The following is a 25912-nucleotide window of genomic DNA, read 5'->3' as shown; positions in this document are numbered from 1 at the left end:
CAATTATACTGATGAGGAAATTGTACTATTGAGTGACTTGTCTAAGGTCACACAGTAAGTAGCAGAGCCCACTTCAAGTCTTGTTTATTTGCTTATCTTGTTTAGCTCTTCTAACCATATTGTCTTATCTCTCATTTGATCGTGATCCATGTTAAAACAAAAATGGTACAGAATCTCTTGTTTTTATGTAACTTATGTATGAAAAAAGTGAGTACCTTGGAAATTAAATGTGGAAGAGTAAGGAGACAAAAATAGAAATGCTTGTCTCATAGCACTCAGACTGCTCTGATTTTCTTAGGTACATTTTCAAATATATAATATCAATTTTTTTTTTTTTTTTTTACTTCTTTACTATTTTCTGTTGCATTTATGATTCTGCTTGTATTCCTTTATGGTATATGTCCATGCCTCATCCATCCATGACATATCGAGTTTCTGTTTCTACTAGATTTCAATAATTTCCTTCCCCTTTATGCCTGCACCCACATTTTTACCTTATTGGGTTGTTCTCTCTTAGTAATATATCCAGTTCCTATATTTTTGCTTTCTTTTTTCTTTGCGTCATTAAGACAATGTAGCTACTGCCTTTTCTACTTTTTCATTTTACATTATCACAGTGATGATTCACTAATAATTATGGCTAGTTTTATATATAGCTTGAGTTCTCACAGAAATCTAAGTTCCTTCAAAATATGGAAAATGTCTTTTCATAAAACTGTTTTATGAGCAAGGCATTGGAGACTGAAGTGTGGAAGGGGACATGGGATGGGGATTGGGGCAATACTACAGTATTCTCCCCTTATCTGTGGTTTCACTTTCCATAGTTTCAGTTACCCATGGTTAACCTTGACCTAAAAATGTTAAATGGAAAAGTCTAGAAATAAAGCATTCATAAAGTTTAAATTGTTCCTTATTCGGAATAGCATGACATAATCTCACATCGTCCTACTCTGTTCCAACTGGGATGTAAAAGATCCCTCTGTCCAGCCTATTCACATTGTATATGTTACCCACCTATCAGCCTCTTGGTTATAGATAAACCATTATGGTATTACAGTGCTTATAGCATTGCAGTGCTAAGTCAAGCTTATTTTGCTTAATAATGGCCCCAGAGCACAAAAGTGTAGTGATGTTCACAATTTGGTTATGCCAAAGAGAAGCTCTGAAGTGGTTCTTCTAAATGAAAAGGTGAAAGATATTTTGAGAGAGCATTCACATAACTTTTATTACAATACAGTTATAATTGTTCTATATCATTAGTTATCGTTAATTTCTTACTGTGTCTAAAGTATAAATTAAACTTTATCATAGGTATTTAGGGAAAGGAAGAGATATTGTATACATACAGAGTTCAGTACTATCTGTGGTTTCAGGCGTCCACAGGGCGTCTTGGAATATCCCTTGCAGATAAGAGGGGGCCTATTGCATTATTTGTGTTTCATAGATTCAATTTAATAACAAACCTCACACATTTCCTTGTTAGGTGATTTTTAAGCCCTGAGGTGCTTATAATCTAGTGAAACGTCAAAGACCAATATATGAATAAATCCAATCCAATATAAGATGAAATTTAGTTCTAACAGTGATGTTCAGAGGGAGTCCAGAGACTATATTAAAGAATAGAAGTTACCTGATTTCTCTAGGTTCGTGGCAACTGAGTAGCTGCTAGATATACCATTTATTATACTATTCTATCAGGGTTTTTTATTATTATCATTATTATTATTTGCAAAAACAGTCACATATCTTGAGCCTGCAGTAAGAAGTTTTATTGAATAGTATGGCAATACAATGGGGAGTCATTTGCTTGTGCAGACATCATGGGTAGTTTTTAATTGAAATCTACTGATGCAGAGGTCTGATGGACTCTGGACTTCTGCCAAAAGAGGGAGGGGCAGAGTAAGGAGAATCTTTTCTTTATCAAAATTCCTGAAAATTCATAGTTGGGAGTGAGGACAGGAAAGAAAATCTGAGTCCAGACCTCAGGTGAGTACTACCTCAGCACAGAAACCCTAAACACTAGTAACAGTTGAAGAAGACAGGCCATAAAAATGCACTCTATTTCCTGTTTCCTCTTCCAGTTTTGGGGAATGCTTTGAGTCTATAGGGACCATAATGCTGCTATTCCAACTAAAAAAAAAAAAAAAAAAAAAAAAATACAGCTTTAAACAACTTTAAGGACGAGGTGTAGCTCAATGATAGAGCACTTGCCCATCATGCAAGAGGTCCTGGGTTCCAGTCCCCGCACAAGAAAAAAATCTTTACAAATTTACAATGTTTGATACATGTTCAATGCAAATTTTCAAGCATTAGACACATGTGCAATAAAAATGGAAGTATTCCTTTATACGCCTACTTTCTATTATATTCTCCAGTGTTAACGTTTATTATAGACTTCCAAATATTATCTACTAACACCAAACAGGCATATGCACTTTTTCTTTTCCTGTCCCCCCCAAATTAGTGATAGTCTTACAAATTGGAAGTTGAAAATTCGATTAAAAGCATGTGCTTTGGGGTTTCCCTAGAACTAGACTCAAATCTTTAACGTTCTGGCTGGGTGACACTAGAATTTTCTTCTTTAAGCTTCATTTTTTAGGGGAAGTATAAAAATAGTATTTCCTTTGTGAAGCTTAATGATTAAAACCTATAGTGTATATAAATCACTTAGCACAGTGCCGGACACATAGTGTTTGATAAATACTATTATTGTCTATGACAAGTGACCTTTCTCATCATTTCTTTTATATTTAACTACTCTTAAAGGTTGCTCATTTCTTTCTACTAATTATATCTAAGTTGGAAAAACTCGTTTTTTTTTTACAAAGTATAAAGTTATATTAACTTGTGCGGGGGGAGGTGCTTCACTTTTTTGGGGGGTGACAATCTCCTGCGTCTCCTCAATACTTCACTCATGTCCAGAGTGCCTTCTGCAATGAAAAAACTTTTGTGACTTCATGGCGCGATGAGAATGCTCAACCAGGTCAGGTTTTACACAGTGCGCGCAGCATTTGCTTTATCATGCAATTGCTGGGTGTCACCCCTGTAAGCTCACCTCCCACAGTCGCGCCCCTCCATCCCCTCTGAGATAAGGACTGCATCAGGGAAACGAATCCTCGTCGGAACCGAGGGGGACTTGACCGCCGAGGGGCGCCTCCTGGGAGCAGCGGCTAGGGCGGTGCGTGTGAGGTGCGCCCGAGGGGTGCAGGGGGCTGGCAGAAGGGCCCGGACAGAGGGCGGGTTGGAGGTTCCTCTCCAGGTTCTGACACTTGGTTCTCCAGAATCTTCGTCTTGGGGCATCGTCCCCGCCGTCTGCAGCCCCCGGGTCCCACTGCCTCCACTGTGCGGCCCTGCCTGTCCCACTCGCTTTCTTTTTTGGCACTGCCCTTTGCCCTCCCATGGAGTCCTCTGTTGACTCTCCCTTCACTTCCAGACACCCATAGGTCACCCTCCCTCTACCACAATCACCCATTTTGTCCCCTCGCTCTTCACCTCTCCCACTCCCAGAGGACTCTGCCGACGGAGATGCTGCGGACCCCACGGCTAGGGTCTGCTCCCGTGAGAACCCTCAGTCCACCTTTGCCCCCTCCTCCGGGACACGGGAGGCAAGTTTCCGCCCCGTGCTTTCCCCAGTGACAGGACTTGGCGGCCGCCACTGCCAGGGAGGCGTAGGGAGGGACGGCCTGGCTCCCGAGCCCCCTCCCCTGCTCGCGAGCTCGCGCGGTCTGTGTCTCTCTGCAAGTGCGGAGACGCGGAGGAGGAGGAGGAGGAGGAGGAGGAGGAGAGGAGGAGGAGGAGGGAGTTGGGGGAGGATCTCCATTGAAATAAACAACCAGGCAGCAGTTATTAACACGGGAACATGGCGGCCGCAGCCTCAGCTACAGCTTCGGCGGCGAAGGTCAGCGCCGACGGCAGCCGGCACCTGACGGCGTGACCGACCGGAGCCGGTAACCGCGCCTTCCCCGGGGGCTGCGAGGGCGGGCGGGAGGCGGGCGGGGGGCGCCGCGTCCCCACCCCCGGCCGCGACTGCCCTTCCTGCACGGAGCCCGGCGGAGCCGTGCGCCTCCGTGAGGGCTGTTTTTGTGTGCGGGCACTGCTGCCCGAGTGTGCGGAAAACGGGAGTTGCATCCCGGAGGCGCCGCGAAGCTGGGGAGTTGGGGTTTGGGGGGTGGGGAGGGCGGGAAGCGGCGGGGAGACGCGGAGTCCCCGGGAGAGAAAGGAGGCGCTCCAGCGCCTTGCGAGAGCTCGGGAGACGAGTCCCGGAGCGCGAGGCGGGCGGAGGCTGCAGCCCGCGGCGCAGGAGAGAGGTGAGCGCCGAGGCGCGGCGGGGAGGCCGGGGGCGCGGGCGCGGCCCCCGCCGGAGGAGCGAGTGCCTGCCGCCCAGACCGGTGTGCGGTCGGAGAGAGCTGAAGCTCCAGCTCTCCCGGGGGCAGCGCGGCTGAGCCGGGAAGGTGAATCCCGAGAAGGTGCATTCTTTGAGGGAAACGCGGAGCGGCTGCAGCGCAGGGTGGGAGCCGGGCGAGGGGAGGCAGGACTCGGGAAGTGCTGGGGGTGTGTGAAGGTGAAGCGGAGTGTCAAGAGGCGGCCGGCGGGCTGAGCCGCGGGGAGGAGGAGGAGGGGGGAGCCCCGGCCCAGCAGGCGGCCGGGCCCGTGTCAGCGCCGGGGGCGGGGGGCGAGGGGCGCCGCGCACCGCGGGCGGACGGGAAGGAGCTGCAGCGGGCGGGGCGGCGGCGCGCTTGGGCCGAGCAGGCCGGGCCGCGGTGGGGGCGGGGAGCCGGGGGCCGGGCCGCGGCGGCGCCGAGCTGGGCTCGCCCCTGACTTAACTTTCTGGGTGCGGGCATGTGTGCAGGAGGCGCGCAGGGGCCGGGGCCGGGGGCGGGAGGCGGTCCGGGAGGTTCCGGGTTGGCTCGCCAGCGCCCCCTTTTCTCTCCCCCTCTTCCCCGCCCCTGAAGGGACAGGCCCTCAGGGCCCCAGGCGGGAAGCGGGAGGGGCCCTTCGGCCGGCTCGCGACGGTCACGCCCGGGTCCCGGGGACACGCCTCTTTAGGGCCCCAGGGGGCTACTGGGGGAGGGGGCCGGGGTCGTCGCTGCGGGCTGGAGCTCCCCGCCCCCCGCCCCTCCGGGGAGTCCCGGAGGCGCCTCTTCCGAGATCGGGGGTGGGTCGGTCCCTGGTTTGATGGTCCCTCCCTCTTCCCCCTCCCCCTAGTGGTTTCCGGGGCCTGCGGGACCGAGGGGCGGGAATCGGGGACCAGAGCCCCTTCCACCGGCCGGGAGCTGGACCGGGTCTAAAGCCTTCTGGGTCTGTCACTGGTAGGGGAAACTTTCCTAAACCAGAGACGGAGCTGAACACCCCCCTCCGCCACCTCGCCCTCTAATCCCACTCCCACTCCACCACCTCCAACGCCTTCCCCTCCCACCGACCCGAATCTTGCTGCGTCTGACTGATGGGGCAGTGAGCCAATCGAAGGCGGGGAACTGACCTGCCGGGTGTCGGTAAGCCAATCGTGGAGACCAGAGGAAGAAAGGGGGCGGGGTTTCTCCCGGACCAGTTGGATCAGAGTTGCACGCGGGGCGGGGGAGCCATGGAGACGCCAAGACCCATCCACTCTAGTCCATCCCTAGTCACCCGTACCTTGATCTGCGGGTAGTGTCACTTACAGGGCTTCTGGCTTGTAAGAGGTGCACGTAGAGATACACGAGATATGTATTTCTCTTGTACCGCGAGAGGCGTTGTCTTAGACACAGCGAAGTCTAAAACCACTTTAGGATGTGGCAGTAACTCCCGTGGCCCGGTTCTAAAATGGCATATGTTGTAGTGATTATGTTCTGGACCTCAGCGCCGGGTTTACCTGCTGAGGATCACAGAAGTTATCTGTTTGCCTCTGTCTCCTTTTAATCAGCCACTCCAGTATGGGGACAATGAAATTTAAAAGGGTACCCTGAGAATGAAGGCATGGGGTAGCCTTACGTCAACTGATTATTGGGAGTGTAAAGCATCATTGTTTGTAATGGCTTCACTGGTTCCCTGTGTAATTAGACCGCCAATTACCAAAGTGCATTTGAAAGTTCGGCGTTTGGGGGACAACATAAAAAAAAGTTGTGGTTTATGGTATGCTCCCCCCGCCCCGCCCCTTTGCTTTTTCTTGGGTAAACAAAATGAAGTTAGAAACCAGAGCATCACTGAAACATTAAGCGTGGGTTTTTAAGGAGCAAAGCTAGTCAAAGAATATTTGTCTACAGAAGAAAAAAAGAAGTCTGAGTAAAATGTAGTTTGCCAGATTACTCCCACACAAAAGATTCTTAAAAATAATTTTAGTTTTCTTCTTAAACACTGCCGAATTGTACAGTGTATGTGTGGTTACTTTTCTGGTTTATACGAGGTTAGGAGACATCTTTGGTTGTTTTAATAGTTGTGTTTAGTCAAGTGACTTTCTCAACTCCTGACTTTCAGGAACAGAGAAGGTAAGTCAGCTTCTCTGTAAGGAGCACAGGTTGCTCTGCAGAAATAGCAGTCTTAAAAAGACAGCAGCTGCTACAATTCTTTGTGTGTGTGTGTGTGTGTGTGTGTGTGTGCGTGCCCCTGTTCTTTGTTGGTGTGGTTAGTGCACCCTGAGCAGAAATGCTCCTTTTCCCAGCTGGAATTTGTAGACTCTTTGGGAGTTCAAAGAATGAAGAGTGTTAGATGAAGAATGAATCCGTTCACTTTTGGGATAGGTATCCCATGATTTTAATTTTGAGGCTTTTAAAAAGATATTTTATGGGCATGATATTTATGTTATCTATCAGGTTCTCAAGTTGTTAATATTGAGTTACTAAGAAATAATTGAGAGTGTAGTTTTAAGGAACAATATTCTGTTGTAATATACCATTTTAAAGTTAATGTGAATTCACAGTCAAGTATAATTTTGGGTGTTCATATAGACATAAATTAATTGCATTTTGCTGTAGCTCTCATGTTATTTTAGTGATGAAGGAGTCAAAACTGAGAAGATAAAGCAAATATTTATTTAGATTGACAGAAGTAGGGAGTGTTATAGACATTCAAAATTTGATAACATTCAATCCCCCACCCCCATCATTAGTTACTGTAGTTACTGATGGCCACTCATACACCTCCTCCTCTCTCTTTTGTATGGTTAAGAGCAACACATGATTTGACTCATTCCTTCCATCAAACCTTGAAAATGTTCTCAGATTCTTGGTTGCAGAGACAAGCAAGGCCCCTAATGCCTGGCTAGGGGGGAAAAAAAAAAACCTCTCAAGCATATGGAGACATCTAGAAAAAGATGTGCATCGTCAGCTGTGATTCCATTGTGTGCTCTCTCAGACTGGATCTGAGCCTTCTTCCTCCTGGGAATTTCCATCTTAACGAGAGTTCTTTGACTTTTAGATATCAGTATACTGAAGCAGAGGGTAGAGAAAGCGCTCACCAATTATGAACTTAATTTTTTTTGGTAATTAATATTTTTAACTACCTTCATTGGTTAAATGTAATTTAGGGTGATTTTACCTCATTGTTATTTCGCATTTTACTGGAAATATAAAATGTAAGGAACGGAAGGGGTCTTGGACTGTGGTATGCAATATTGGATAAAGAGGTAATGCTCCTCGGCTGCCTTTTTCAATAGTTACATCTTATTAAAGCTTTCCTAGTCTCAGTGGAATCAAGGATCTGTGAGCAGGCTTCCATTACACACCCTATATTTAAGGATTCAGTACCTTGGCTGTTTCAAATCACATCAGGTTGAAATGTGACCCATTAGTTGACAGCTTGGATTTCTTAGAAAAAAATGTTTTTGTTGTGTTGGATTTAACACAGTTATTTTAAGCAGTCCTTAGGATGTTGGGTAGGAAAAAAGAAAAAGAATGGTCTCTTTAAACAATTCTAGAAGATTAATTTTCTGAAATACACAAGTGTGCCCTCATTTGATATTTTGACCATTGTGTTGTGATTGTAAATTATATTTAAAAGCATAATTAATGTTTAGCTGTTGTTAGGGCAAAACTGCTGTATAAGAAATTATTAGCTTTTTAATATTTTGTGTTTATAGTTTTGTTAGGTACTGTGTTGTTACATGCTTTATTGATTTTAAATGAAAAGACTAGGGGGAGAAAATAAGTCACTGCTTTAAGCTGTTGGTCTTTTATTGCAGTAAATAAAAAAATCTGCAGCAAATCAGGAACTTTTACCCTAGTGAAATAGTATGGGCAAGCTAGGTAAGGGAAAGCAGAACAAAATCTTTCAGTTTTTTTGTGTCTTTCCTATTTCAAACTAATTTTATCTCTTTGCCTTACTTTTCTATATAGAAAGATGTTGTTAGTGTTGGTATGTATATTACCTTCTTTGTTTTAAAGATTTCTGGAGGGGTTTAGGAATTGCTTACTGTAGAAAGAATATCATGTCATATTACCCTCTAAAGTCTGTTAAGAAGTAATGTTTGGAAAAGCTATAAAATTCATTTATAGTGTCACCCTCAATTTGTACAAGCAGAGAGAGAACATACACTTTATGAATTCTAGATGGTAATTTCTAGATGGAGTTGAGAATGACTTCTGTGGATGTTTTAGAAGCACGTGTGGTTTTCCTAGCTGTGTAAAACTGATTGTGAAAAGGAGTGGAAATCTTAAAGGTACACTTCTGCTTTTGAATGTCACTGCCTGGTATTAAAAGACTACATGGTCTGCAGGTGGAATATAATACTTTTGACTTTTGGGGCAAAGATTTTATGTGATTACCCATGAAATGTTGATCATCGACCACATTTCTGGCATCAGTGGCTGTGATGACATAATGCATTGTGGAAATGTTGATTCTAGGACAATGTTCATTTGGTTTTTTGGGTGGAAATTTCTAGAGAAGTAAGTGAGCAGGGAACCTAGGGTAGTGTTTTACTTAGCTGCTTTTGAGGTTTTGGGATATAGAATCCTGCTTTTAAGTATTGAAGAGAGGGTTGCTGCATGTAAGTAGATTTTATTAACAACTAGTTGAAAGTTCTTAAAAACAACAACAACAACAACAACAAACTTTGACTAGGCATCAGTTGACAGATACATGGAAAATTGAGGTTGGCCTGTTAATTCTGGTAGAATTAATGCCTAAAGACAGTTCGTTCTAAACTGTTCTCTTTCTTCATGGCCAACTTAAACCTCATTTTGGGATTTTTTATTTCACTTTATTTTTCAGTTCCTGGGATTGAACCAGGGGCACTTAAGCACTGAGTTACATTCCCAGCCCCTTTTATTTTTTATTTTGAGACAGGATCTTACCAAGTTGCTTAGGGCCTCGCTAAGTTGCTAAAGCTGATTTTGAACTTGTGGTCCTCCTGCCTCAGCCTCTCAAGTCCCTGGAATTACAAGAGTGTGCCGCCAGGCCTGGCTTCATTTTGGTCTTTTTAGATCTTTGCCTTCTTGCTTTCTTTATCCATTGTTGCATTCATATGTTCACTTAGTCATTTGATGCTTCAGTGTCCTGGCATTGGCCATATACGTTGAATAATAAAAACCATGCATTACAAAAATCAGTGATTTAAGGGGGAACATAGAATAGGTGATGATTTTTTTTTTCTTTTTAGTTATCTTTTTTTGCGGGTGGTGGAGAAGATGGAAAGTGAAATGTTTGCCTTAAGTTCAGTTTCTTTGCTACTTAAGCTCTGTTGTGTGTATCTGTAATTTTAATTATGTAATAGCAGCAAATTCTGCTTTGATATGTATGTGAGTTCTTTTTCCTGAAAATAGTATTTTTATGTTCATAATTTTAAAAGATTCGTTAAATGTTCCCTTGACTGATTAGTATACTAAGTATATTTCCTTTAATAAAGGTACAAATATTTGTAATTAGCTTTATTCCTCTGAAATCTGTTGCATTCTCTCTACCCTCAAGTGCTGGGTGATTTGTGGTGGGGATGGCACTCCTCAGTTAGTTGAAGGTGGTAGGGCAGCATGTCAGGGACCTCCCATTTTTGTGAGTTGCCTGTGCACTGTTGCAGCTTTAGGGATACATATTCTGGGCCTTCACACCCTATCTTTTTAAAGAAAGGAAAGCTCATTTGCAGAGCCCTGCATTAGGTGGTCTGCTTTAGTTGTCAGTTTTCTAGATGTGGCTTATTTTTGTTCTTAACTAAAATGTCTGCATTAGGAGAGTAACAATGATAAAAGCACAAATGACAGTAGCAACTCAACTATTGAGTGCCAGTAACCTGATAGGGTCTTTTTGACATGTGCTCATTTTTTTCATTCTTGTCATTACCCTGTAAAATAGAAGTTACCCCTTTTTCCAGGAGATTAAGTTTAAAGGGGATTAAGTTATTGTGCCTAAGGACAGAACTTTTAAGGAAAAGTTGACCTTGAGCAGTAAGTGGGGAAACAGGTTATAAACATCACAGCCAATAGTGAGTGAGTCTGAGAATGTCTTCTTATTTGGAATTTGACAAAGCAAATGTTTGTAGGACTTTAAGACTCTCAGTCTAGTTGTGTAGTCCAAAAAAAGATGAATAGATTTGGTTAGTTTCAGTCCTGCAAATTTTGTCAGCAAAGATTTTTCAGACTCTTACTTCACGGTGGGCCTCTACCTGGACAGAAGTTATTTATTTTAAGAACAAGAAATAGTCTCTAGCTTTTGTTGTCTTCAGCCCATATTTTAACCCTTCTTGAAATTGAGTATTCTTTCTTGTCTTTTACTTTTCAAGAAATAAGAACTACAACCAGGTGAAATAGTTAACATTTACTGAATGCTTAGTGTGAAGTTCAAATGTCTTTTGTTGTATACTCTGGTAGGTTCTCCCCATAGCGCTGCGAAGTAGTTGTTCTTGTTTTCTCAGGAAATGGAGGCACAGAGCTGTCAAATAACTTGCCAAAGGTCACACAGTCAGACTCCTGAAGAGGAATTTGAACCCACACAGCCTTTGCTTCCTTAGCCCTGCCTCCTTAACTGGAATTCTTGTTAGCTATTAGACTCTTGTCCAGTGCTTTGTTGAGATAACGTAGGTCAGTAGTAGTCCCCAGTAATGAAAAGGAAAGGGGTAGGAATGTATTTTGCAAAATCATATTCTTGCTGTTTATTGTTCTCACAATAGAAAACTTGATCGAGGGGGCATAGGTAGAAACTAGACAGACAGCACTATAGGGGATATAGGTTTAGAATGGAATAAAAAGCTGATATAGATATTTGATTTCTTATTTCTTTAAAATGTATTTAATTCTGACGTGTTAACTGTTGGGTACAGATTGTGCGATGCTTGTTTTGTGGATGTTTTGCACTCCGTGTAGCATGGATGACTCCGAGTTGAGATATTGTGGTCCCAAAAGAAGCTGATAATGTATTCAGTCATCTGACTTCTGCTGTGCTATTTGTGGAATTCTTCTGTCTGCTCAGTTGTTTGCAGGGAGCGAGGAGAGCTTTCAGAGAACTCTTTCACCTATGCACACGTGAGGCTCTGCCTGCACTGCTTGTAATGTTCCAGCTGCTGGAACTGAAGACCTGTTTTCATAGATCAAAATATAATACATGGTATTTTTTTTTGTTATTCGATTGTGTCCATGTGAAATGTGATCCCAAACTGTCTAAGGCTTAACTTGGAGAATGTGAGTGAGTTCTGGAAGTTCCTGTTGTTGCTAACCGATCTCTCTGCCCATTGAAGTGTACCCATCTAAATGAGGATTTGTCTTTTCTAGCAGATCATTACTGCTTATCAAAGCAGCCCTGGATTCAAATGTGAAACAACTTTCACTGCCTTTGGTGTTACAGTAGCATTTGTAAGGATATTTAATATTAATTTATCTTAAAAATTTCTAATTCTGTTGCTTATATGCTTAAAAATGAAGTTTTCAATTTTTGTCAGAATGCAAATTAAAAAATTGAATTGCATATCTTCAAGGATCCTACCCCTTGAGCCATTTCTAGACCATCTTTAGAGTTAATTAATAACATTTACATAGTTATATGGGTAACCAATTTTAAAAATACATTTTTTGATGTGCTATAATATGTGTTTGATCATTTATTTTTATGGTGCCTGAAATCAAGCCCGGGGGCTTGTATGTGCTAAGCATATACTCTACCACTGAGCTATATAGTCCCTAGCCCCTAGGATATATATTTTTATAATAGAAATATTCATAAGGGTAATGTTTAATAGGTAGTTACCTCTGTGTGGTTATCATTAAAACATAGGAATTCTTTCACTTATCTTTTTAGATCCTAAATTAGAAATATAGAAATTCCTTATTAAAATTCTGAACTTCAGTAGTATATAAATTTCTGCAAATTTAATATAACATTTCTTGAAATTAAAGATGCTTGTTATGGTAGTTAGGGAGACAGGCAGTGGGGTTATGTTGCTTGAGACAGTTCTACTGTCCTGTACCTGCTGTCTTGAACTTGCTGAGTGTTACAGGTGTCCTACAGGCTATGCAGCATATTAAGACTAAGCTCCAGCCACTGACCCCAGCTCACTGTTTATGACTTTGAAATGAGGGTGGATTGATAAATAATGGTACAATAATTTCTGACTGCTTCAGCTTGGGTTTCAGTCTTTATAGAAGTTTTTTTTTCTGCTTCCTTTTTTCTTTATTCCCTGGCTTTTTTTCCTTCAAAAAGTTGAAGATGGAAGATGGGCGGTAGTGAAAAGAACACATTATCGGAGACCTGGGCACCGTAGTGCACACTGTACTACCAGCAGCTTGGGAGGCTGAGACAGGAGGATTGCCAGTTCAAAGCCAGCCGCGGCAACTTAGTGAGGCCCTAAGCAGCGAGACCCCGTGTGTAATAAAATACAAAAAAGGGCTGGGGATGTGGCTTATTGATTAAGTGTCCCTGGGTTCAATCCCCGGTACCAAAAAAGAAAGAAAAAGAAAATTAGGTGAGTCTGCTACTGGCATTAAGGATTTCATGTGTGTGGTCATGATCTGCATTTTTCCCTCTTTATCAAACAGCTTTGCCCTGTTAACAGCACTTAGTAAAAAAACTAGCTTTTAGTTAAGAAAGCTATTAGGTAGTGCTGGGTTAAGATCACTTAACAGTTATTGGCTAATTTGTGGGATGTTAGTTGTTAGACATCATTATGGTCCAGCAGGCTGGGACTGAGCCTCTTTTGTTCAGTAGGATTATTACACTCTAGCTTTTAGTATTTTATTTCCCCCTTTTAAGGATATTGTTACAAACTCTTTAATGTTAGATGTCTTGAAAATAGTCATTAAGTCTAAAATGATTAAAATGGTGCATGTCGAAATCTTGAGATGATTTAGGGTGGTGAAAACTATAAACCAATTCCTAAAACCTAGAACCCCTGCACCTTTGGAGTTTCTCACAGTGTATTTTTAATTTCTGTTTTAAGATTTATGTGTGGTGTTCTTATTGCTATCTTAAGTTGTTTTAATATCTTGATTCCATAAGTCTTTTCCATATGAGTATGGAATAAAAATTTTCCTTGAAAATGTTTTTATTGTATTTTTTATCACCAGAGACTTTTCTGAATAAATAATATAAATAATGGAAACTAGCAAAGGAAATTGGAGTCACATGAAGATCTTTCCCTTATACCTACTACCTTTTATTTTAGCAAAGGGCATATAGAATTAACTAAGAATACTAATGGAATGGATGACTCTAAGTTATGAAATATAATACAAGAAAATAACATGATATTTGCTATGTTATGTATTAACAACTATGCACCCCTCCTCACCCCCCCAAAAAATGCCTGGACATTGAAGCGTATTGTAAAACAAAAGTGGAGCATTATCCTTCTCTGGTTAAAGGACATTCACATAGTCAATAGCAGTATTCTTTTAATCATTGATAATCTTATTTATAATATTTTCACTTTAGGGAAACACAATGGGAGAGAAGAGAAATAGGAGATGAGTGGAGCCCAGATTATGGCTTGAGGGAGCAATGGCTTAGGCAAGAATTAACTGGGCCTAGGCATACTTGTCCAGGCCCTGTTTCTCCAGGAATCATGACCATCACTTGGAGAGGTTCTGCCTTTTATTGTGTGTTATATGGGGAGGATTAGCCATTGGGACCTTTATGTGGGGAGGGAAGAGGAAAGTAAGGGAGAACCTGTGGTAGATGGAAGATGGTGCAAATCCCAGGGGTTGAGGCACCTGTTGCTCATCTATGCAATAGTTGCTCACCTGCTCTGCCGGGAACAGGCCATCTGTCAAGTATAGAGTCTTCTGATCTTTATCCTTACTTTTGGGGAAGGATGTCAATGTGGATGGCCTGCTTCCTTCAAGCACCACTAAACCCCAGAGCCCTCTAATCTCATGCTCTGAATTAGCAGACTGAACATTTGGGGCACTCTTCTCTTGTTTTTAGGGGAAACATGGGACACAACTCACCCAAGAACAGGTTAAGGTGAGATAAGCCCGGAAGAAGGGAAGGCATTCTGGGGCTTCTGGTTTTGTGAGGTTGAACACCATACTTTTACTGTTTCTCATTGAGCTTCAGGTAACTCAGAGAGCTACATAGCAGATTTTGTGTGTCTGCCCCAATTTTCATAGATGTTTACTCTTTTCAGTAAAGGGGTTTGGGTTAGGTGTATAGCTCAGTGATAGAATACTTGCCTAGCTGTGTGAGGTCTTGGGTTCGATCCCCAGCATCACAAAAAAGAAGTATGGGGGTTTTAATTTAGTGTATAATGAAAATAAACAGAAAGAAACTGGAGATGGCCTAAAGAGAAACTGCTTAGTCAGGAGTGTTGAGAGATGCTGTATGAACCTAGGCTAAAAAAGTTAGGACCAGGCAGATGGAAAATACCAACGCGAAGAGGAGCTACGACTAAAATCTGTAAGTTAATGAAGGCATATATAGGGTATAAAGCAAAAGTACTGGGTACCTGACCTTGCAGCTTAAAAGATTTTTGGGGACATGCTAGTAGTTTATTAAGTTATCAAACTGAGTAGGCAGCTCATACTACTTACTATTTAAGTGAATGGACAGTTTATAGTTTATTTTAAGGCTTAGATAAATACATGGATGACTTCATAACATGTTAGTACAACAGATTAGGACTATCGGTATACATTTCTTTGAAGTTTAATCTCAAGGAAAAAAACCGTGATCTAAAATGCTTTGATTAATCTGGAATTATAGTTTTGTCCATTGGGTCCTGCAAACATATCTAAAATGGCCCATATTGGTTTGTCTGAATGATTTAAGAAATTGTACTTTCTTGTAGGTTTTCTAAAATTGGGGAGTATACATACATATAACACACACACACACACACACACACACACACACACACACACACACACACACACAGAGTCATTCCTCCTCTCCCTGAGATAGTATATAGAACAGGAGAAAGCATAAAGGCTTTTTTTGTCTTTTTCTTTTTTGAAGTAGTGATGATTAAACCCAGGGCCTTCCTCATGCTATGCAAGCACTCTTTTGAGCTGTTGCCTAGCTCACCGCTTTCATTTCTAAACTGTCTTTTGGATGGTTACTTAATAAGTCACCTTCTCTGCCTTAGGTCATTAATAGACTGATCTTCCTCATATATTCATTTTGTAATAAAGAAATTTCTCACTCATAATGGAATAATAGCTCCAAATACTCATTGGATGAGTCTATCATGAAACCACTTTTTTCTGTTTCTGCTGTTTACATGAACCTTTGTATCTATTTGTGTGTTCTTCCTGGCCTCCTGTGTACAATGTGTTGATCATACAAATTCCTGCTCCTTGATTTACCTAGAGAAAGCTGAATGAGTTATTCTAAAATTTAGGAAATATTCCCTATTTTAGTTTATATTACTGATCTCAGTTAATACTTGAATGAGCAATCAAAAGAAAAAGAGTGGGAGTCCAATAATATTCAGAGATCATTAGTAAATTGCTTAATATGTTAATTATAAATTTTATTAAAAATGTACAGAACAGAAAGGAAATTCCATATCAGAATCTATAAATACTTAAATTTTTTACTTTGTCACTTTGGTAAAATTGAACATTTTTTACATCTGGACTTATTAGATTTTCCCCTGCAGAATATTTTGACACTCTGGTGAGAAGAGGGATTAATAATACCAGTTTATAGTGGAGAGAGGAGAAAAAGGTAAAGAAAACCTTGGGGAAATTCACTAGTTCTGGAAAGGTAATAAAACAAAACCAAACACAAAGAAAGTTTACCAGGGTTGGCACTTAAATATTTCTACTGAGGAAATGATAAAAGAGAGAGCAAAATCATCACTTGAAGGGCCATTGTCTCAATAGATCATGAAATTCTACAGTGATCCAAAGAGCAAAAAAGTCCTTGGAGTTTACACATTAATATATGCTTGTGGCAACACTTGTAAAAATATTCTCAATCTCTCCAGATTTCTACTTTTAACACTAATTCCTTACCTGGTGGGATCATTTTATTTGTAGAATAAGGTAGAAGGCTATCTATCTTCCTGTCACCTATTCTCATTCTGTCACCAACCAATAGCAAAAATCACGCATGACTCAGGCAGAAGAGCAGGGTGGCACTTTCTGATGTGCAGTGTCATGTGTCTCTTGTTCTTAACTCCTGTGATGCTTTAATAATGTAGTAAAATAAGTGGATAAACAACAAATCATTCAATGCTTTTATTTCCTGAAATGAAAAGTTACTAGCTAGAAAGTGTTGGGGTTTGAGAGGCCCTGAGGATTTTCTTTTCTTGTCCCAACTTTTTATTATGAAAAATCATGTACAGAAGCATGACGAATCCCTGTTTACATTGTGCTGTATGTGTGTGCATTTTCATCCCTTCTCCCTCCCACCTTCTCCAGTATGCCAGGGTGAGTGTGTATTGGATAAACCATTTCAAAGCAAGTGCATATAGGAACCCTTATCCATAAAGAGTGCATTGCCTTAAAACAGTGTCTGATGTGACCACAGAATACCATTATTAAACTTAAGAAAACTAATGTCATCTAATATCAAGTCTCTCTTTCAATTTTTCCAGTTGTCTCCAAAATGTCTGTTGACAGCTTTAGTTTTCCAATATAATCTAATCAGTTTTACTCATTGCATTTATTTTCCTATCTTGCAACTCTTAATGTGAACCAAATTCCCCTGGTTTGTTTGTTTTAGACATTTTTAAGAGTCCAAGTCAGTTGCCTTGAAAAGGATACACTTGTTGTATCAGTTTTGGGTCATCTTCTTTTGAATGTTTAGAATTTAGTATCTCCAGAAGCATTAAGAAATTGTTGGCTGTGTTGGTTAGGTTGACCAGGGCTAAATAAAGAAGCACAACCTTTGAGAGCTTATTGCTTGAGACAGTACCATCTTGGGACATTGTCATGACATGCTTCTTCTGTGGCGCCTTTAGATTTTGGCCTAGACAAACTTTCTACTACCAGATCATAAAGAGATGCAGAAGAAAAGACAACATTAGACTCTGAGAATGTTTATTGTCCACCAACTAGAAGCATTTTTTTTTCCCCCTCTTGGAAGTAGTAGATTTTTTGGGGGAGCAGGGTAGCAGGAATTGAACTCAGGGGCACTCAACTGTTGAGCCATAACCCCAGCCCATACAATAAAATTTTGTATTTTATTTAGAGACAGGGTCTCACTGAGTTGCTTAGCACCTTGCCGTTGCTGAGGCTGGCTTTGAATTCATGATCCTCCTGGTTCAGCCTCCTGAGCCACTGGGATTACAAGTGTCTGCCATCGAATCTGGTGGAAGTAGATTTTTGATTTAGGCACAGACCAAGGTGTGGAGGAGTGTTGAGATTGAGATATGAATTTTATAGTTCACTTAGATATAATAGAAAGCTTTTATTAAAGCACTTACAGAGACAAAAATTTCCTGGAGTGTTTTGAAGCATGGTGCCTTGAGTTTCGTGAATAGTTGACCACTCTAAAGCTTTAAACTTGAACATTTCTTTTTCTTTTTTCTTTGCAGTATCTCCGTTTGTTTTCCATACTGACCTTTCCTACTCCAAAACTGTTTCCAGTTTCTTTAGTTTCTAGTTAACTCTTGTTTTCTCTTTCTTACTTTAGGACCTCATTAAAAGTATGATATAGTCCTCTCTTCTTTCATGAACCACAGTGGATATCTAGGCTTCATTATCATCTTGGGAAATAGACTATAAAGGTGGAAAATTATTCACAGGTGTGCAGTGTACATTAGAGAGAGGTACCTGGTTAGTTCACCCTGTTAATCCAGTGGAGAAGTAGTGATTTTATTTTTAATGTAGATACAGAAACCTCAGTGTAAGAGTTATGGGTAGAAAAGATACCAGCACCCAAGAAATAACACAGAAATTTGGATAACCCCAGAATAACCCTTTGATTGAAACTTTAAACTTCAGGAAAAACCAAAGCAAAATGAAGTTGTCTCCTATTATTGCAAGTGGTCCTGTGGAGGCAGAACATTGTTAGGCTAATGGCCATGTTCAGGCCATGCACCTTCCTCAAGGAGCACTCCCTACCTGGACATAAAGTGTTGCCCAGTAGCAAGGAATGTTACTTTGTTGAATTCATATTTAAAATGGGAAATCATAAGCTTAGGAGACAAGTAAGAGAGATCAAAGAAAGGAAAGAAAAGTGAGACTGGTGGTAGATCTTTTAATTTGACTAATCTAGCAATATAAAGGTCATTATGAACTTAAGTGACAAAGATTTTATTTATTTATTTCATAAATCTTCCTAGAAATGTCTTACAGATTTACTGGGTGGTATTCTCCTTATTCTTGTCATTTTGTGTATACTGTGCTAGTGTTTTAAAAATGTTGGCATACTGGGAAGGGAGTATGTTAATCTTCTGATACTGTAACAAAATACCTGAGGTAATCAATTTATAAAAGGGTAAGGTTTATTTCAATCCATGACCAATTGGCTCTATTGCTTTGAGTTTGTGGTAGTACATCATGGTGAGAGGGTGTGGCACAGCAGATCTGTTCACTTCATGGTGAGGATGTGGGAAAAAAAGAGGAAGAAGTGGGGTTAAGGCCCTGTTGTCTCCTTCGAATGTGTCCCCTTGTACCTCAGTGGCCTAAAGACATCCCCATTAGTTTCTACATCTCCTAATAGCACCAAGATGGGGGAGGGGCAAATAGCAAAACAATATAAAAAAGTGCATTATTGTAAAATAATGACTATACAAAACCTCAAGAAAATTAGGTCTCTTCAGTATCTACTTTGTTTGGTTCTGTTTTTATTCCTTTAAGCACCCCAATTTTAAAAGTAGTCATTTAGAAAAAATAAAATGTGTAATATTTCTATTTTTTCTAAGACAATTTGAAGTGTGCAGAAATTCCACTTAGATCTATGAAATCTTTTACAGTGTTGATCTATATCTTTTTACAAATGTAGACCCACATTATGGAACTTTAAGTTTTTACTGTCTGCTCACTGTGTGTTACCTCTGTTTGTTTGTACTTTTCTATTTTTAAAAATAGTCCCTGTTTTTTAATTTTCTGCATTTTGTCTGTTGTGAATTTGGAAATCAGATAACCAGATTTGTTTGCTTTTTCAGCAAAAATTTAATGAGTACCTTTTATCTGCCAGACACTAATAGTACAGAGATTGAAAAAAGAAATGGCCCTGTCCTCAAAGTTTTTACAATTTAGGGAAGGAAAGAGACATGTGAACACATAATTACTATACAACATATGTATTAGATTAGAAGACTGTATTAAGAGTAGAGATCTGTACAGATGTATTATGTGAGAAAAGTTTGTTTTGTGGGGTGAAGAAAGGCTTTGGAGCTGCCCTAGTGTTTGATTTGATCATCAAAGACCAACTGAGGTGAAATTTTATCATAGAATGTAGAAAAGGCATTATAGAAAGAGGCATGCACAAAGGATAAAGGTAGAAAATGTATGTTTCTTCTTCCTCTTACATTAGATGCATTTTTAATAAGAATTGCATGAGAATCAGACTTATCAGTAAAGCTGGTGATTGTAGTGCACGGAGTATGGAATGTTTTTTTTCTCCTTTTCATTTCTTGCTTGTTCTGCTCAGGGTATTCTTAATGTTCTCTCCAAACTTGGTGACATTATGTTCACAGATGTGGATCAGAAACATAAAGGCAAGATGGACATGGTTTATGTGCTACATGGATAGCTGGTATCTCTTCCAGGAAGGCTTAGAGCCAGGGCTGGGTTGACAGCAAAGGGATAGAATCAGCTAAACCCTGGCTCACTTACTCCTGTGCCTGGTGTTGATGCAGACCACTGGTTGAAATCTAGGGTGGGTTATAGGCTAGAGTACCTACAAATGGCTTCTCCTTGTGCATGCTTGGGATTCCCAAGAGCATGACCACTCAGGTTCAAAGAATCAGTGTCAAGAAAGCAGATTGTAGTTAGATGTTTAGAAAAAATTTCTGAAAAAAGTTTATAGACTTTTGTTTGTTTGTTTGTTTTGTGATACTGGAGACTGAACTCAGGTCTTGTGCATACTAAGCAAGCGCTGTACCATTAAGCTACATCCCCAGTTAGGCCTTTTTCTTTTTAACCACAGGAAATTTGTTTTAAAGGCAAGTTTACTTTTGTTTAAGTATATATCATACTAACTAGTCATGTAATAATGATTAAGCATATGTTGCCTCTGGATGGACCTGATACTTTGGGTAACTGCTTTAATGTTTCTGAGTTCCTATTTCCTTTCTTGTGATGAGAAACTTGGTGGTGAGGATCAAATAGAAGGTTTTATATTAAGAGGCCAGAATGAATTAGATGATTTTAAAGAAATCTGTTGCTGAATTCTCACTGTATCACCAAGAAGATTGAAAGGTATTAACTCTTTTTAAAATTTTTCTTTAAATTCTGGAATTACCTTTATTTTTAAAAAATTTTTTAGTTCTCAGTGGACTTCTGTTTTATTTATTTATATGTGGTGCTGAGAATCAAACCCAGTGCCCCACACATGCTAGGCAAGCGCCCTACCACTGAGCTACAACCCCAGCCCTAGAATTACCTTTTTTAAAATTGGAGACAATATGTCCCCTTTCAATTATTCTTTTTTCAGGTATATATTGTGTACAACTCTTGGTTAAATGAGGATAACATGTATTTAAGATCTGTTTGTTTAACCAGAAACCTTTCTAGAAAGTTAGCCCCGAAAGCCACGGATGGTAGGAGTAATAATTAACAAGCTTCCTCTGAGAGCCCAGAATGGTGTTGTTTCAGCAGGTGGTTCATTTGATAAATTAAGGCAGTCTTTTACTAAAAAGATTTCTGCTTTTTATATTCTGAGAGCAAGGATGATAAGAGTTTATAAGTCTCTGGTTCAAGAGTTATGAAATTTTCAAGTGCATGATTACCTACCTTGCTTATCAAATGAAAGTTCCAAGTTCTCATTCATTGATGGTTTAGAAAAGGATGAATGGATGGGTCCAGAAGTTAGCTTTTTAAAGGAGATATTGATAGACATAGTGGGGAACCACCTGTGAAGGCCTCCTTGTCTGGCCCTAAGCACAGGGGATATCAGGAATCCCAGTAACCTGAGAGGTAGGTAGTAGGTAGGTACAATCAGTGTAGCGATGACAGGTGAGACAAGGTGGCAGTTGGCATGTTTTGTTTGAACTCACTCATATCTAATAAGAAATTTCTCCATGGCAGACAGGTGAGAAAACCACCTTCTGAAGTGACTTTGAAACATGCATTTTAATTTTAAGGATAAAATGAAGGTAAACTATTTCAAGATCTTGTCATTAGGTTTTCCTTCCTAATCACTCTTTGGGGATAATGTCACTAATGGGGAGAAGGATTGAGAAGTCTTTTTTATAAACTCTAAGAAGAGGACTGTTATGTTGGAAGACGTTAACAACAAGTACCAAAAAAATTTGGAGTTCCTTGAATGCAGTAGTTCGTTTGTTTTTCAGTTCTGTGAAGGCATTTTAGTATAGCACTGAGTAGACTGCCATCCAGTGCCATTATTTGAACAAGTGTGACCTTGCGCTCCAATTTCCTTAATTGTTTACTATTGATCAGTATTTGACACATAGTTGGTGTTCAGTAAATCTTGGTTACTTATTTGGGATTATAATTCAGTATAGATTATTTTAAATTTATCTTGAAGATGCTCAAATAGTCAATTAGGAATGTAGTTAGTCCTGAAGACTTAGAACTACCTACCTGTATATTCAGAATTATTTATGGCCAAGCTTTTTTTTTTTTTTTTAGCCTCTTTCCTGACTCCTCTATCAGTCAGTTCCTGTTTGGGGAATGCAAGAGTCATGTAGTACTCTGTGTTAGAGTCAATAACAATATTTTGTGAACTGTTCTGTAGTTATCAACTAAATGTGCTGTTCTGCTTGATTACGGGATGATTATAATCCCATAGCATTTTAGCGCTGAGTAAATAATTCAGTGGTTCTCAACAGGTGAGGATAGAGGAAAAGAACAGATAGTTCATTGTGTCATTTGGTCTATGAAAATTCCTGTCTCTTTATACCATGGTAGTTGTGATTCCATGGTAGTTGAAGGTGAAGCTAGTAGTGAGTGCTGTTTTGTGCAGAAGATTGAGAGGAGGGTGATTTAAGAGTTAAAATATCTAATGTTTTGGAAAGAAATTGGGAGTTTTAACTATTCAGAGATGGCAAAACATTTTAATATATTGAAAATGTCTGAAAAATAAACTACATGAAATTCACATTTCATTAACTTGGGAGGTTGACCATTTGCTTAACATATCTAGGTGTTAGTCTTAGAAGTAGACAGAGTTACTACAAAGAGATAAGTATATCTACAAAGAGATATACTTAGATTTTTCAGAGAAATATCTAATGGAAACTCGAAGTTAGAATTAGTTGGCTGGTTTGATTATAATTTGAAATAAAACCCCTTTTGGAAAAATTACTGCAGAAGACTTAGATATTATTGTTGATTAGTTTAACTTGTAGCTTGAAATAAAGTTATTTTTCTAGGAAACAAATGAAACTCTTGCTAAGAAAGGTTGGACTAATTCATCAAAAATAGGTATCTGTTTTTCTCGGACTTTGAATATAATCTTGTAAGTAAATGCTTCAAAACTACTTGAATCACCAAGGAAAGCAAGTCTCTTTAGTCACTCTCCATCTAAGTGGTATTCCTTGTACAGTTTAATTAAATCTGATCATCAGTAATCATTCTCTTTTCCATAGGGATAATTTGACTCTGAAATTTTCAAGGTCTATCCTGTTCCAAAGATAAATTCACATTTTATACAGGATGATGGAGGATGCCTGCAGTCAGTTGTGTTTGTCTGTGTTTACAAATATAGTGCACTGATTTACTCAGGCAGTGAAAAACTACATAGCTAAATTCTCTGATGGGAAGTTTCCAGATCCACAGGGAAAGATGAAATATTTACTGGAGAATAATATTTAGAGGCTGTGTTATGAAGTTCAAAGAAACAGATGAATATTTATTAGTAGAATATGAAAAGAGCATTTGTGAGTAGCAGGAAATTTCTAGGATGATTTTAGTGCACCTCTTATAGATGAACACAGATGAATGGTTACACTTAGAATGTTGGATTTCATATAGTCCAATTTTTATATAATTAATAAATCTCAGTAGCACTGCTCTATAGTAGACCAATAAGTATTACCTTACTTTTAGTTACACTTGTGACAAAGTATCTACGTTGACTAAGTAATTACAGGTCAAGGGATTAAAATAAAAGGAGATGATTCCTCCATGAGAAGGACTGATGGTTGCACATTCACATGGGGAGGTTCATGACCTCATGCATTGCCTAACCCTTGCCTTCCTGTCCTAGCTTCCTGGTGTCTCACTGGGACTTCTCTGGAAACACAAGCATGTGTGCATTAGTATCTGAAGGAATCATGTTGTGCTCTGTCTTGTGTTTTCCTTTTCAGTTAGAAGCCACTAAATTGGGTATGAAAACTCACTGTCTTTTTACCATTTTTCCTTAATTTTTTATATTTGTTTTTAAATCTTGAAATAGGAACATTTATTAGTAAGTCAAATGAGCTATTCCGTCAGAGCTGTGGAAACTGTGGAGTACCATCTGTGTAGTTTGTGATGTGCCATATCAACTCGTATTTGAGCTTTTAGCAGGAAAAGTGAGTAAAGTTACAAAGCATTTTTATTAACATAGCTCATCCTATAGTAAATCAGGGTGAGAAAATGAATCTTTGAGGGACAAATTGCTTTTCCAAATTAGTTGTATTAATCCTTCTAGTGCTTGTGATATCACTAAGTAATTTACCCATTAGTATGTACCAACTTACCATCTTGCTATGTTGTTAAAGAAATACGCTCTGACTTGGATTGATGTGTTTTTACAGATAAACTATAGTTTCCATTCAGAAAGATATGTGCTGACTTTTCTCCCTGGTTCATCTTCTGGAAATCCTAAGCAGCAATGCCTAATAGCTATAGTTAGTATTCTAGATATTGTAGGTAGACTTGGAGCAATAAGTACTCAAGCCTTCCCAGAACAAAATTTTAGTTTTTCATGACCTCATCACATTGGTGCCAAGATGTGTTCCATTTCTTTCTTATGGAAACAAAATTTTAAATGTAAACTGTATAGTATGACCGTTTGCTCTAGCCAATTAATTTATGGTTAAAAACTTGCAAGTTTCATGATAGTGAAAGTACTCCTAAGAGACTGACAGCCATCTTTTCCTTGTGTCATTTGGGCCTCCTGGCTTATGTGACATCAGGAGAACCTTCTAAGCAGCCTTTTCTAATAATCTTGGCCCATTGGTGGTCTTCTCCCTTTCTCATCTTTATTCTGCTTATTTCCCAGATCACACATTTGACTTTTGACTTCTTGTTAGCTTATTTTATGTTCTGAAACATCAGTAGGATCTCATTTTAAGAAGGTTATGTGGGGTTGAGGATATAGCTCAGTTGGTAGAGTGCTGGCCTTGCATGTGTAAGACCCTGGGTTCAATCCCAGCACCACAAAAAAAAAAAAAAAGGAAGGCATATGAAGTCATATAGCTAAGTAGAAAGTAATTCATTGAACTCTGCTAAATAAAACAGAATAACAGATAATTTTAAAACTTTGTACATATAATCAGTTATTCGGTTTTACCACTGTAGCTGACTTACAGCATTACTGATATTTATTTTCTCTCTTTTACAATAAGAACCTTAGAACTAATCCAACTGCCTTTTTTTTGTGTCTGGTGAGTTATTTATAAACTTCATAATCATTGATATTTCAATACCTTTCAGTGGGAAATTCAGTGTGAGAAACCATTATTTTCAGTGTGTAACCAGCAGTTGATCACCTTTGTGTTTTAGATGATATGCAAGTTAATAATAAAACCATCATACAGAGATAGTTGATAGAAGCAGAAGTTCAGTTACTCAAAGTTTTATGTAAAGGATAAAGACAAATGTTGGTAATTTAAATATGTAACATTAAAATTTTGAATGGGCATGAAGATGACTTTTTCTATTGGGATATGCTATGTATAAGCCATTTTTCATAGGTACCGTCTCCAGTAAACTAAATGGTGACTGAAACAGATAAAATGTCACAGATACCATGAACTACTGATATATGGATGGTAGGCAGTCTGATGAGTCTATCAAGCAGTGGTATGTTTGTCTAGACCTATTCTTGGAAAAGGGAGAATCTGCTGGGGAACTGAGAAGGTTGTGTGCAGCCACATGAGATACACACACACACACACACACACACACACACACACACACACACACATATACACATATACTTCTATGCATAGACATTTAGAGATCTTAAGAAGTTCGATTCTTCCTTCTGTCATGTACGATATAGGTTTGATTAATATTTTCAAAACACAGTCTCTCCTGTATTTGTCAAAATGTGAGCTGAAGTGGAAGATGATTGGTTTCCTGTACAAAGGGGTGGGTCTGATAATTGAAGCTTACCAAAATCTTTTAGAAACCAGGTAATTGTTGTAACTATTTTTGGTGATTTAGGCTTACATGGTTTTACTTTTCAGCTAAAATAAGGAAGAATTATGCTCTTTGTTTTCTAAAATGCT

General features: G+C 39.6%; 1 protein-coding gene across 9 annotated transcripts in view; it reads left to right on the top strand.

The window, feature by feature from the left end:
- The first annotated feature begins 3445 nt into the window (after positions 1 to 3445).
- The window catches only part of NCOA2 (nuclear receptor coactivator 2), a 259079-nt gene continuing 236612 nt past the window's right edge, over positions 3446 to 25912 (top strand). For 4 of the 9 annotated variants that reach the window (XM_079110199.1, XM_079110198.1, XM_079110191.1 and 1 more), the window contains exon 1: positions 3797 to 3947. The gene's annotated coding sequence lies outside the window, so the exon portion shown is untranslated. Of the gene's footprint in view, positions 3606 to 3796; positions 3948 to 4195; positions 4308 to 4354; positions 4467 to 25912 lie in introns of those variants that run through there. The other 5 variants (XM_079110193.1, XM_079110196.1, XM_079110192.1 and 2 more) reach the window with 3 other exon arrangements.

Source organism: Sciurus vulgaris (assembly GCF_902686455.1).
Source record: "Sciurus vulgaris genome assembly, chromosome: 1".
NCBI lineage: Eukaryota > Metazoa > Chordata > Mammalia > Rodentia > Sciuridae > Sciurus > Sciurus vulgaris.
The sequence above is the reverse complement of the archived record's forward strand: the minus strand, read 5'-3'. Positions and strand labels throughout refer to the sequence as shown.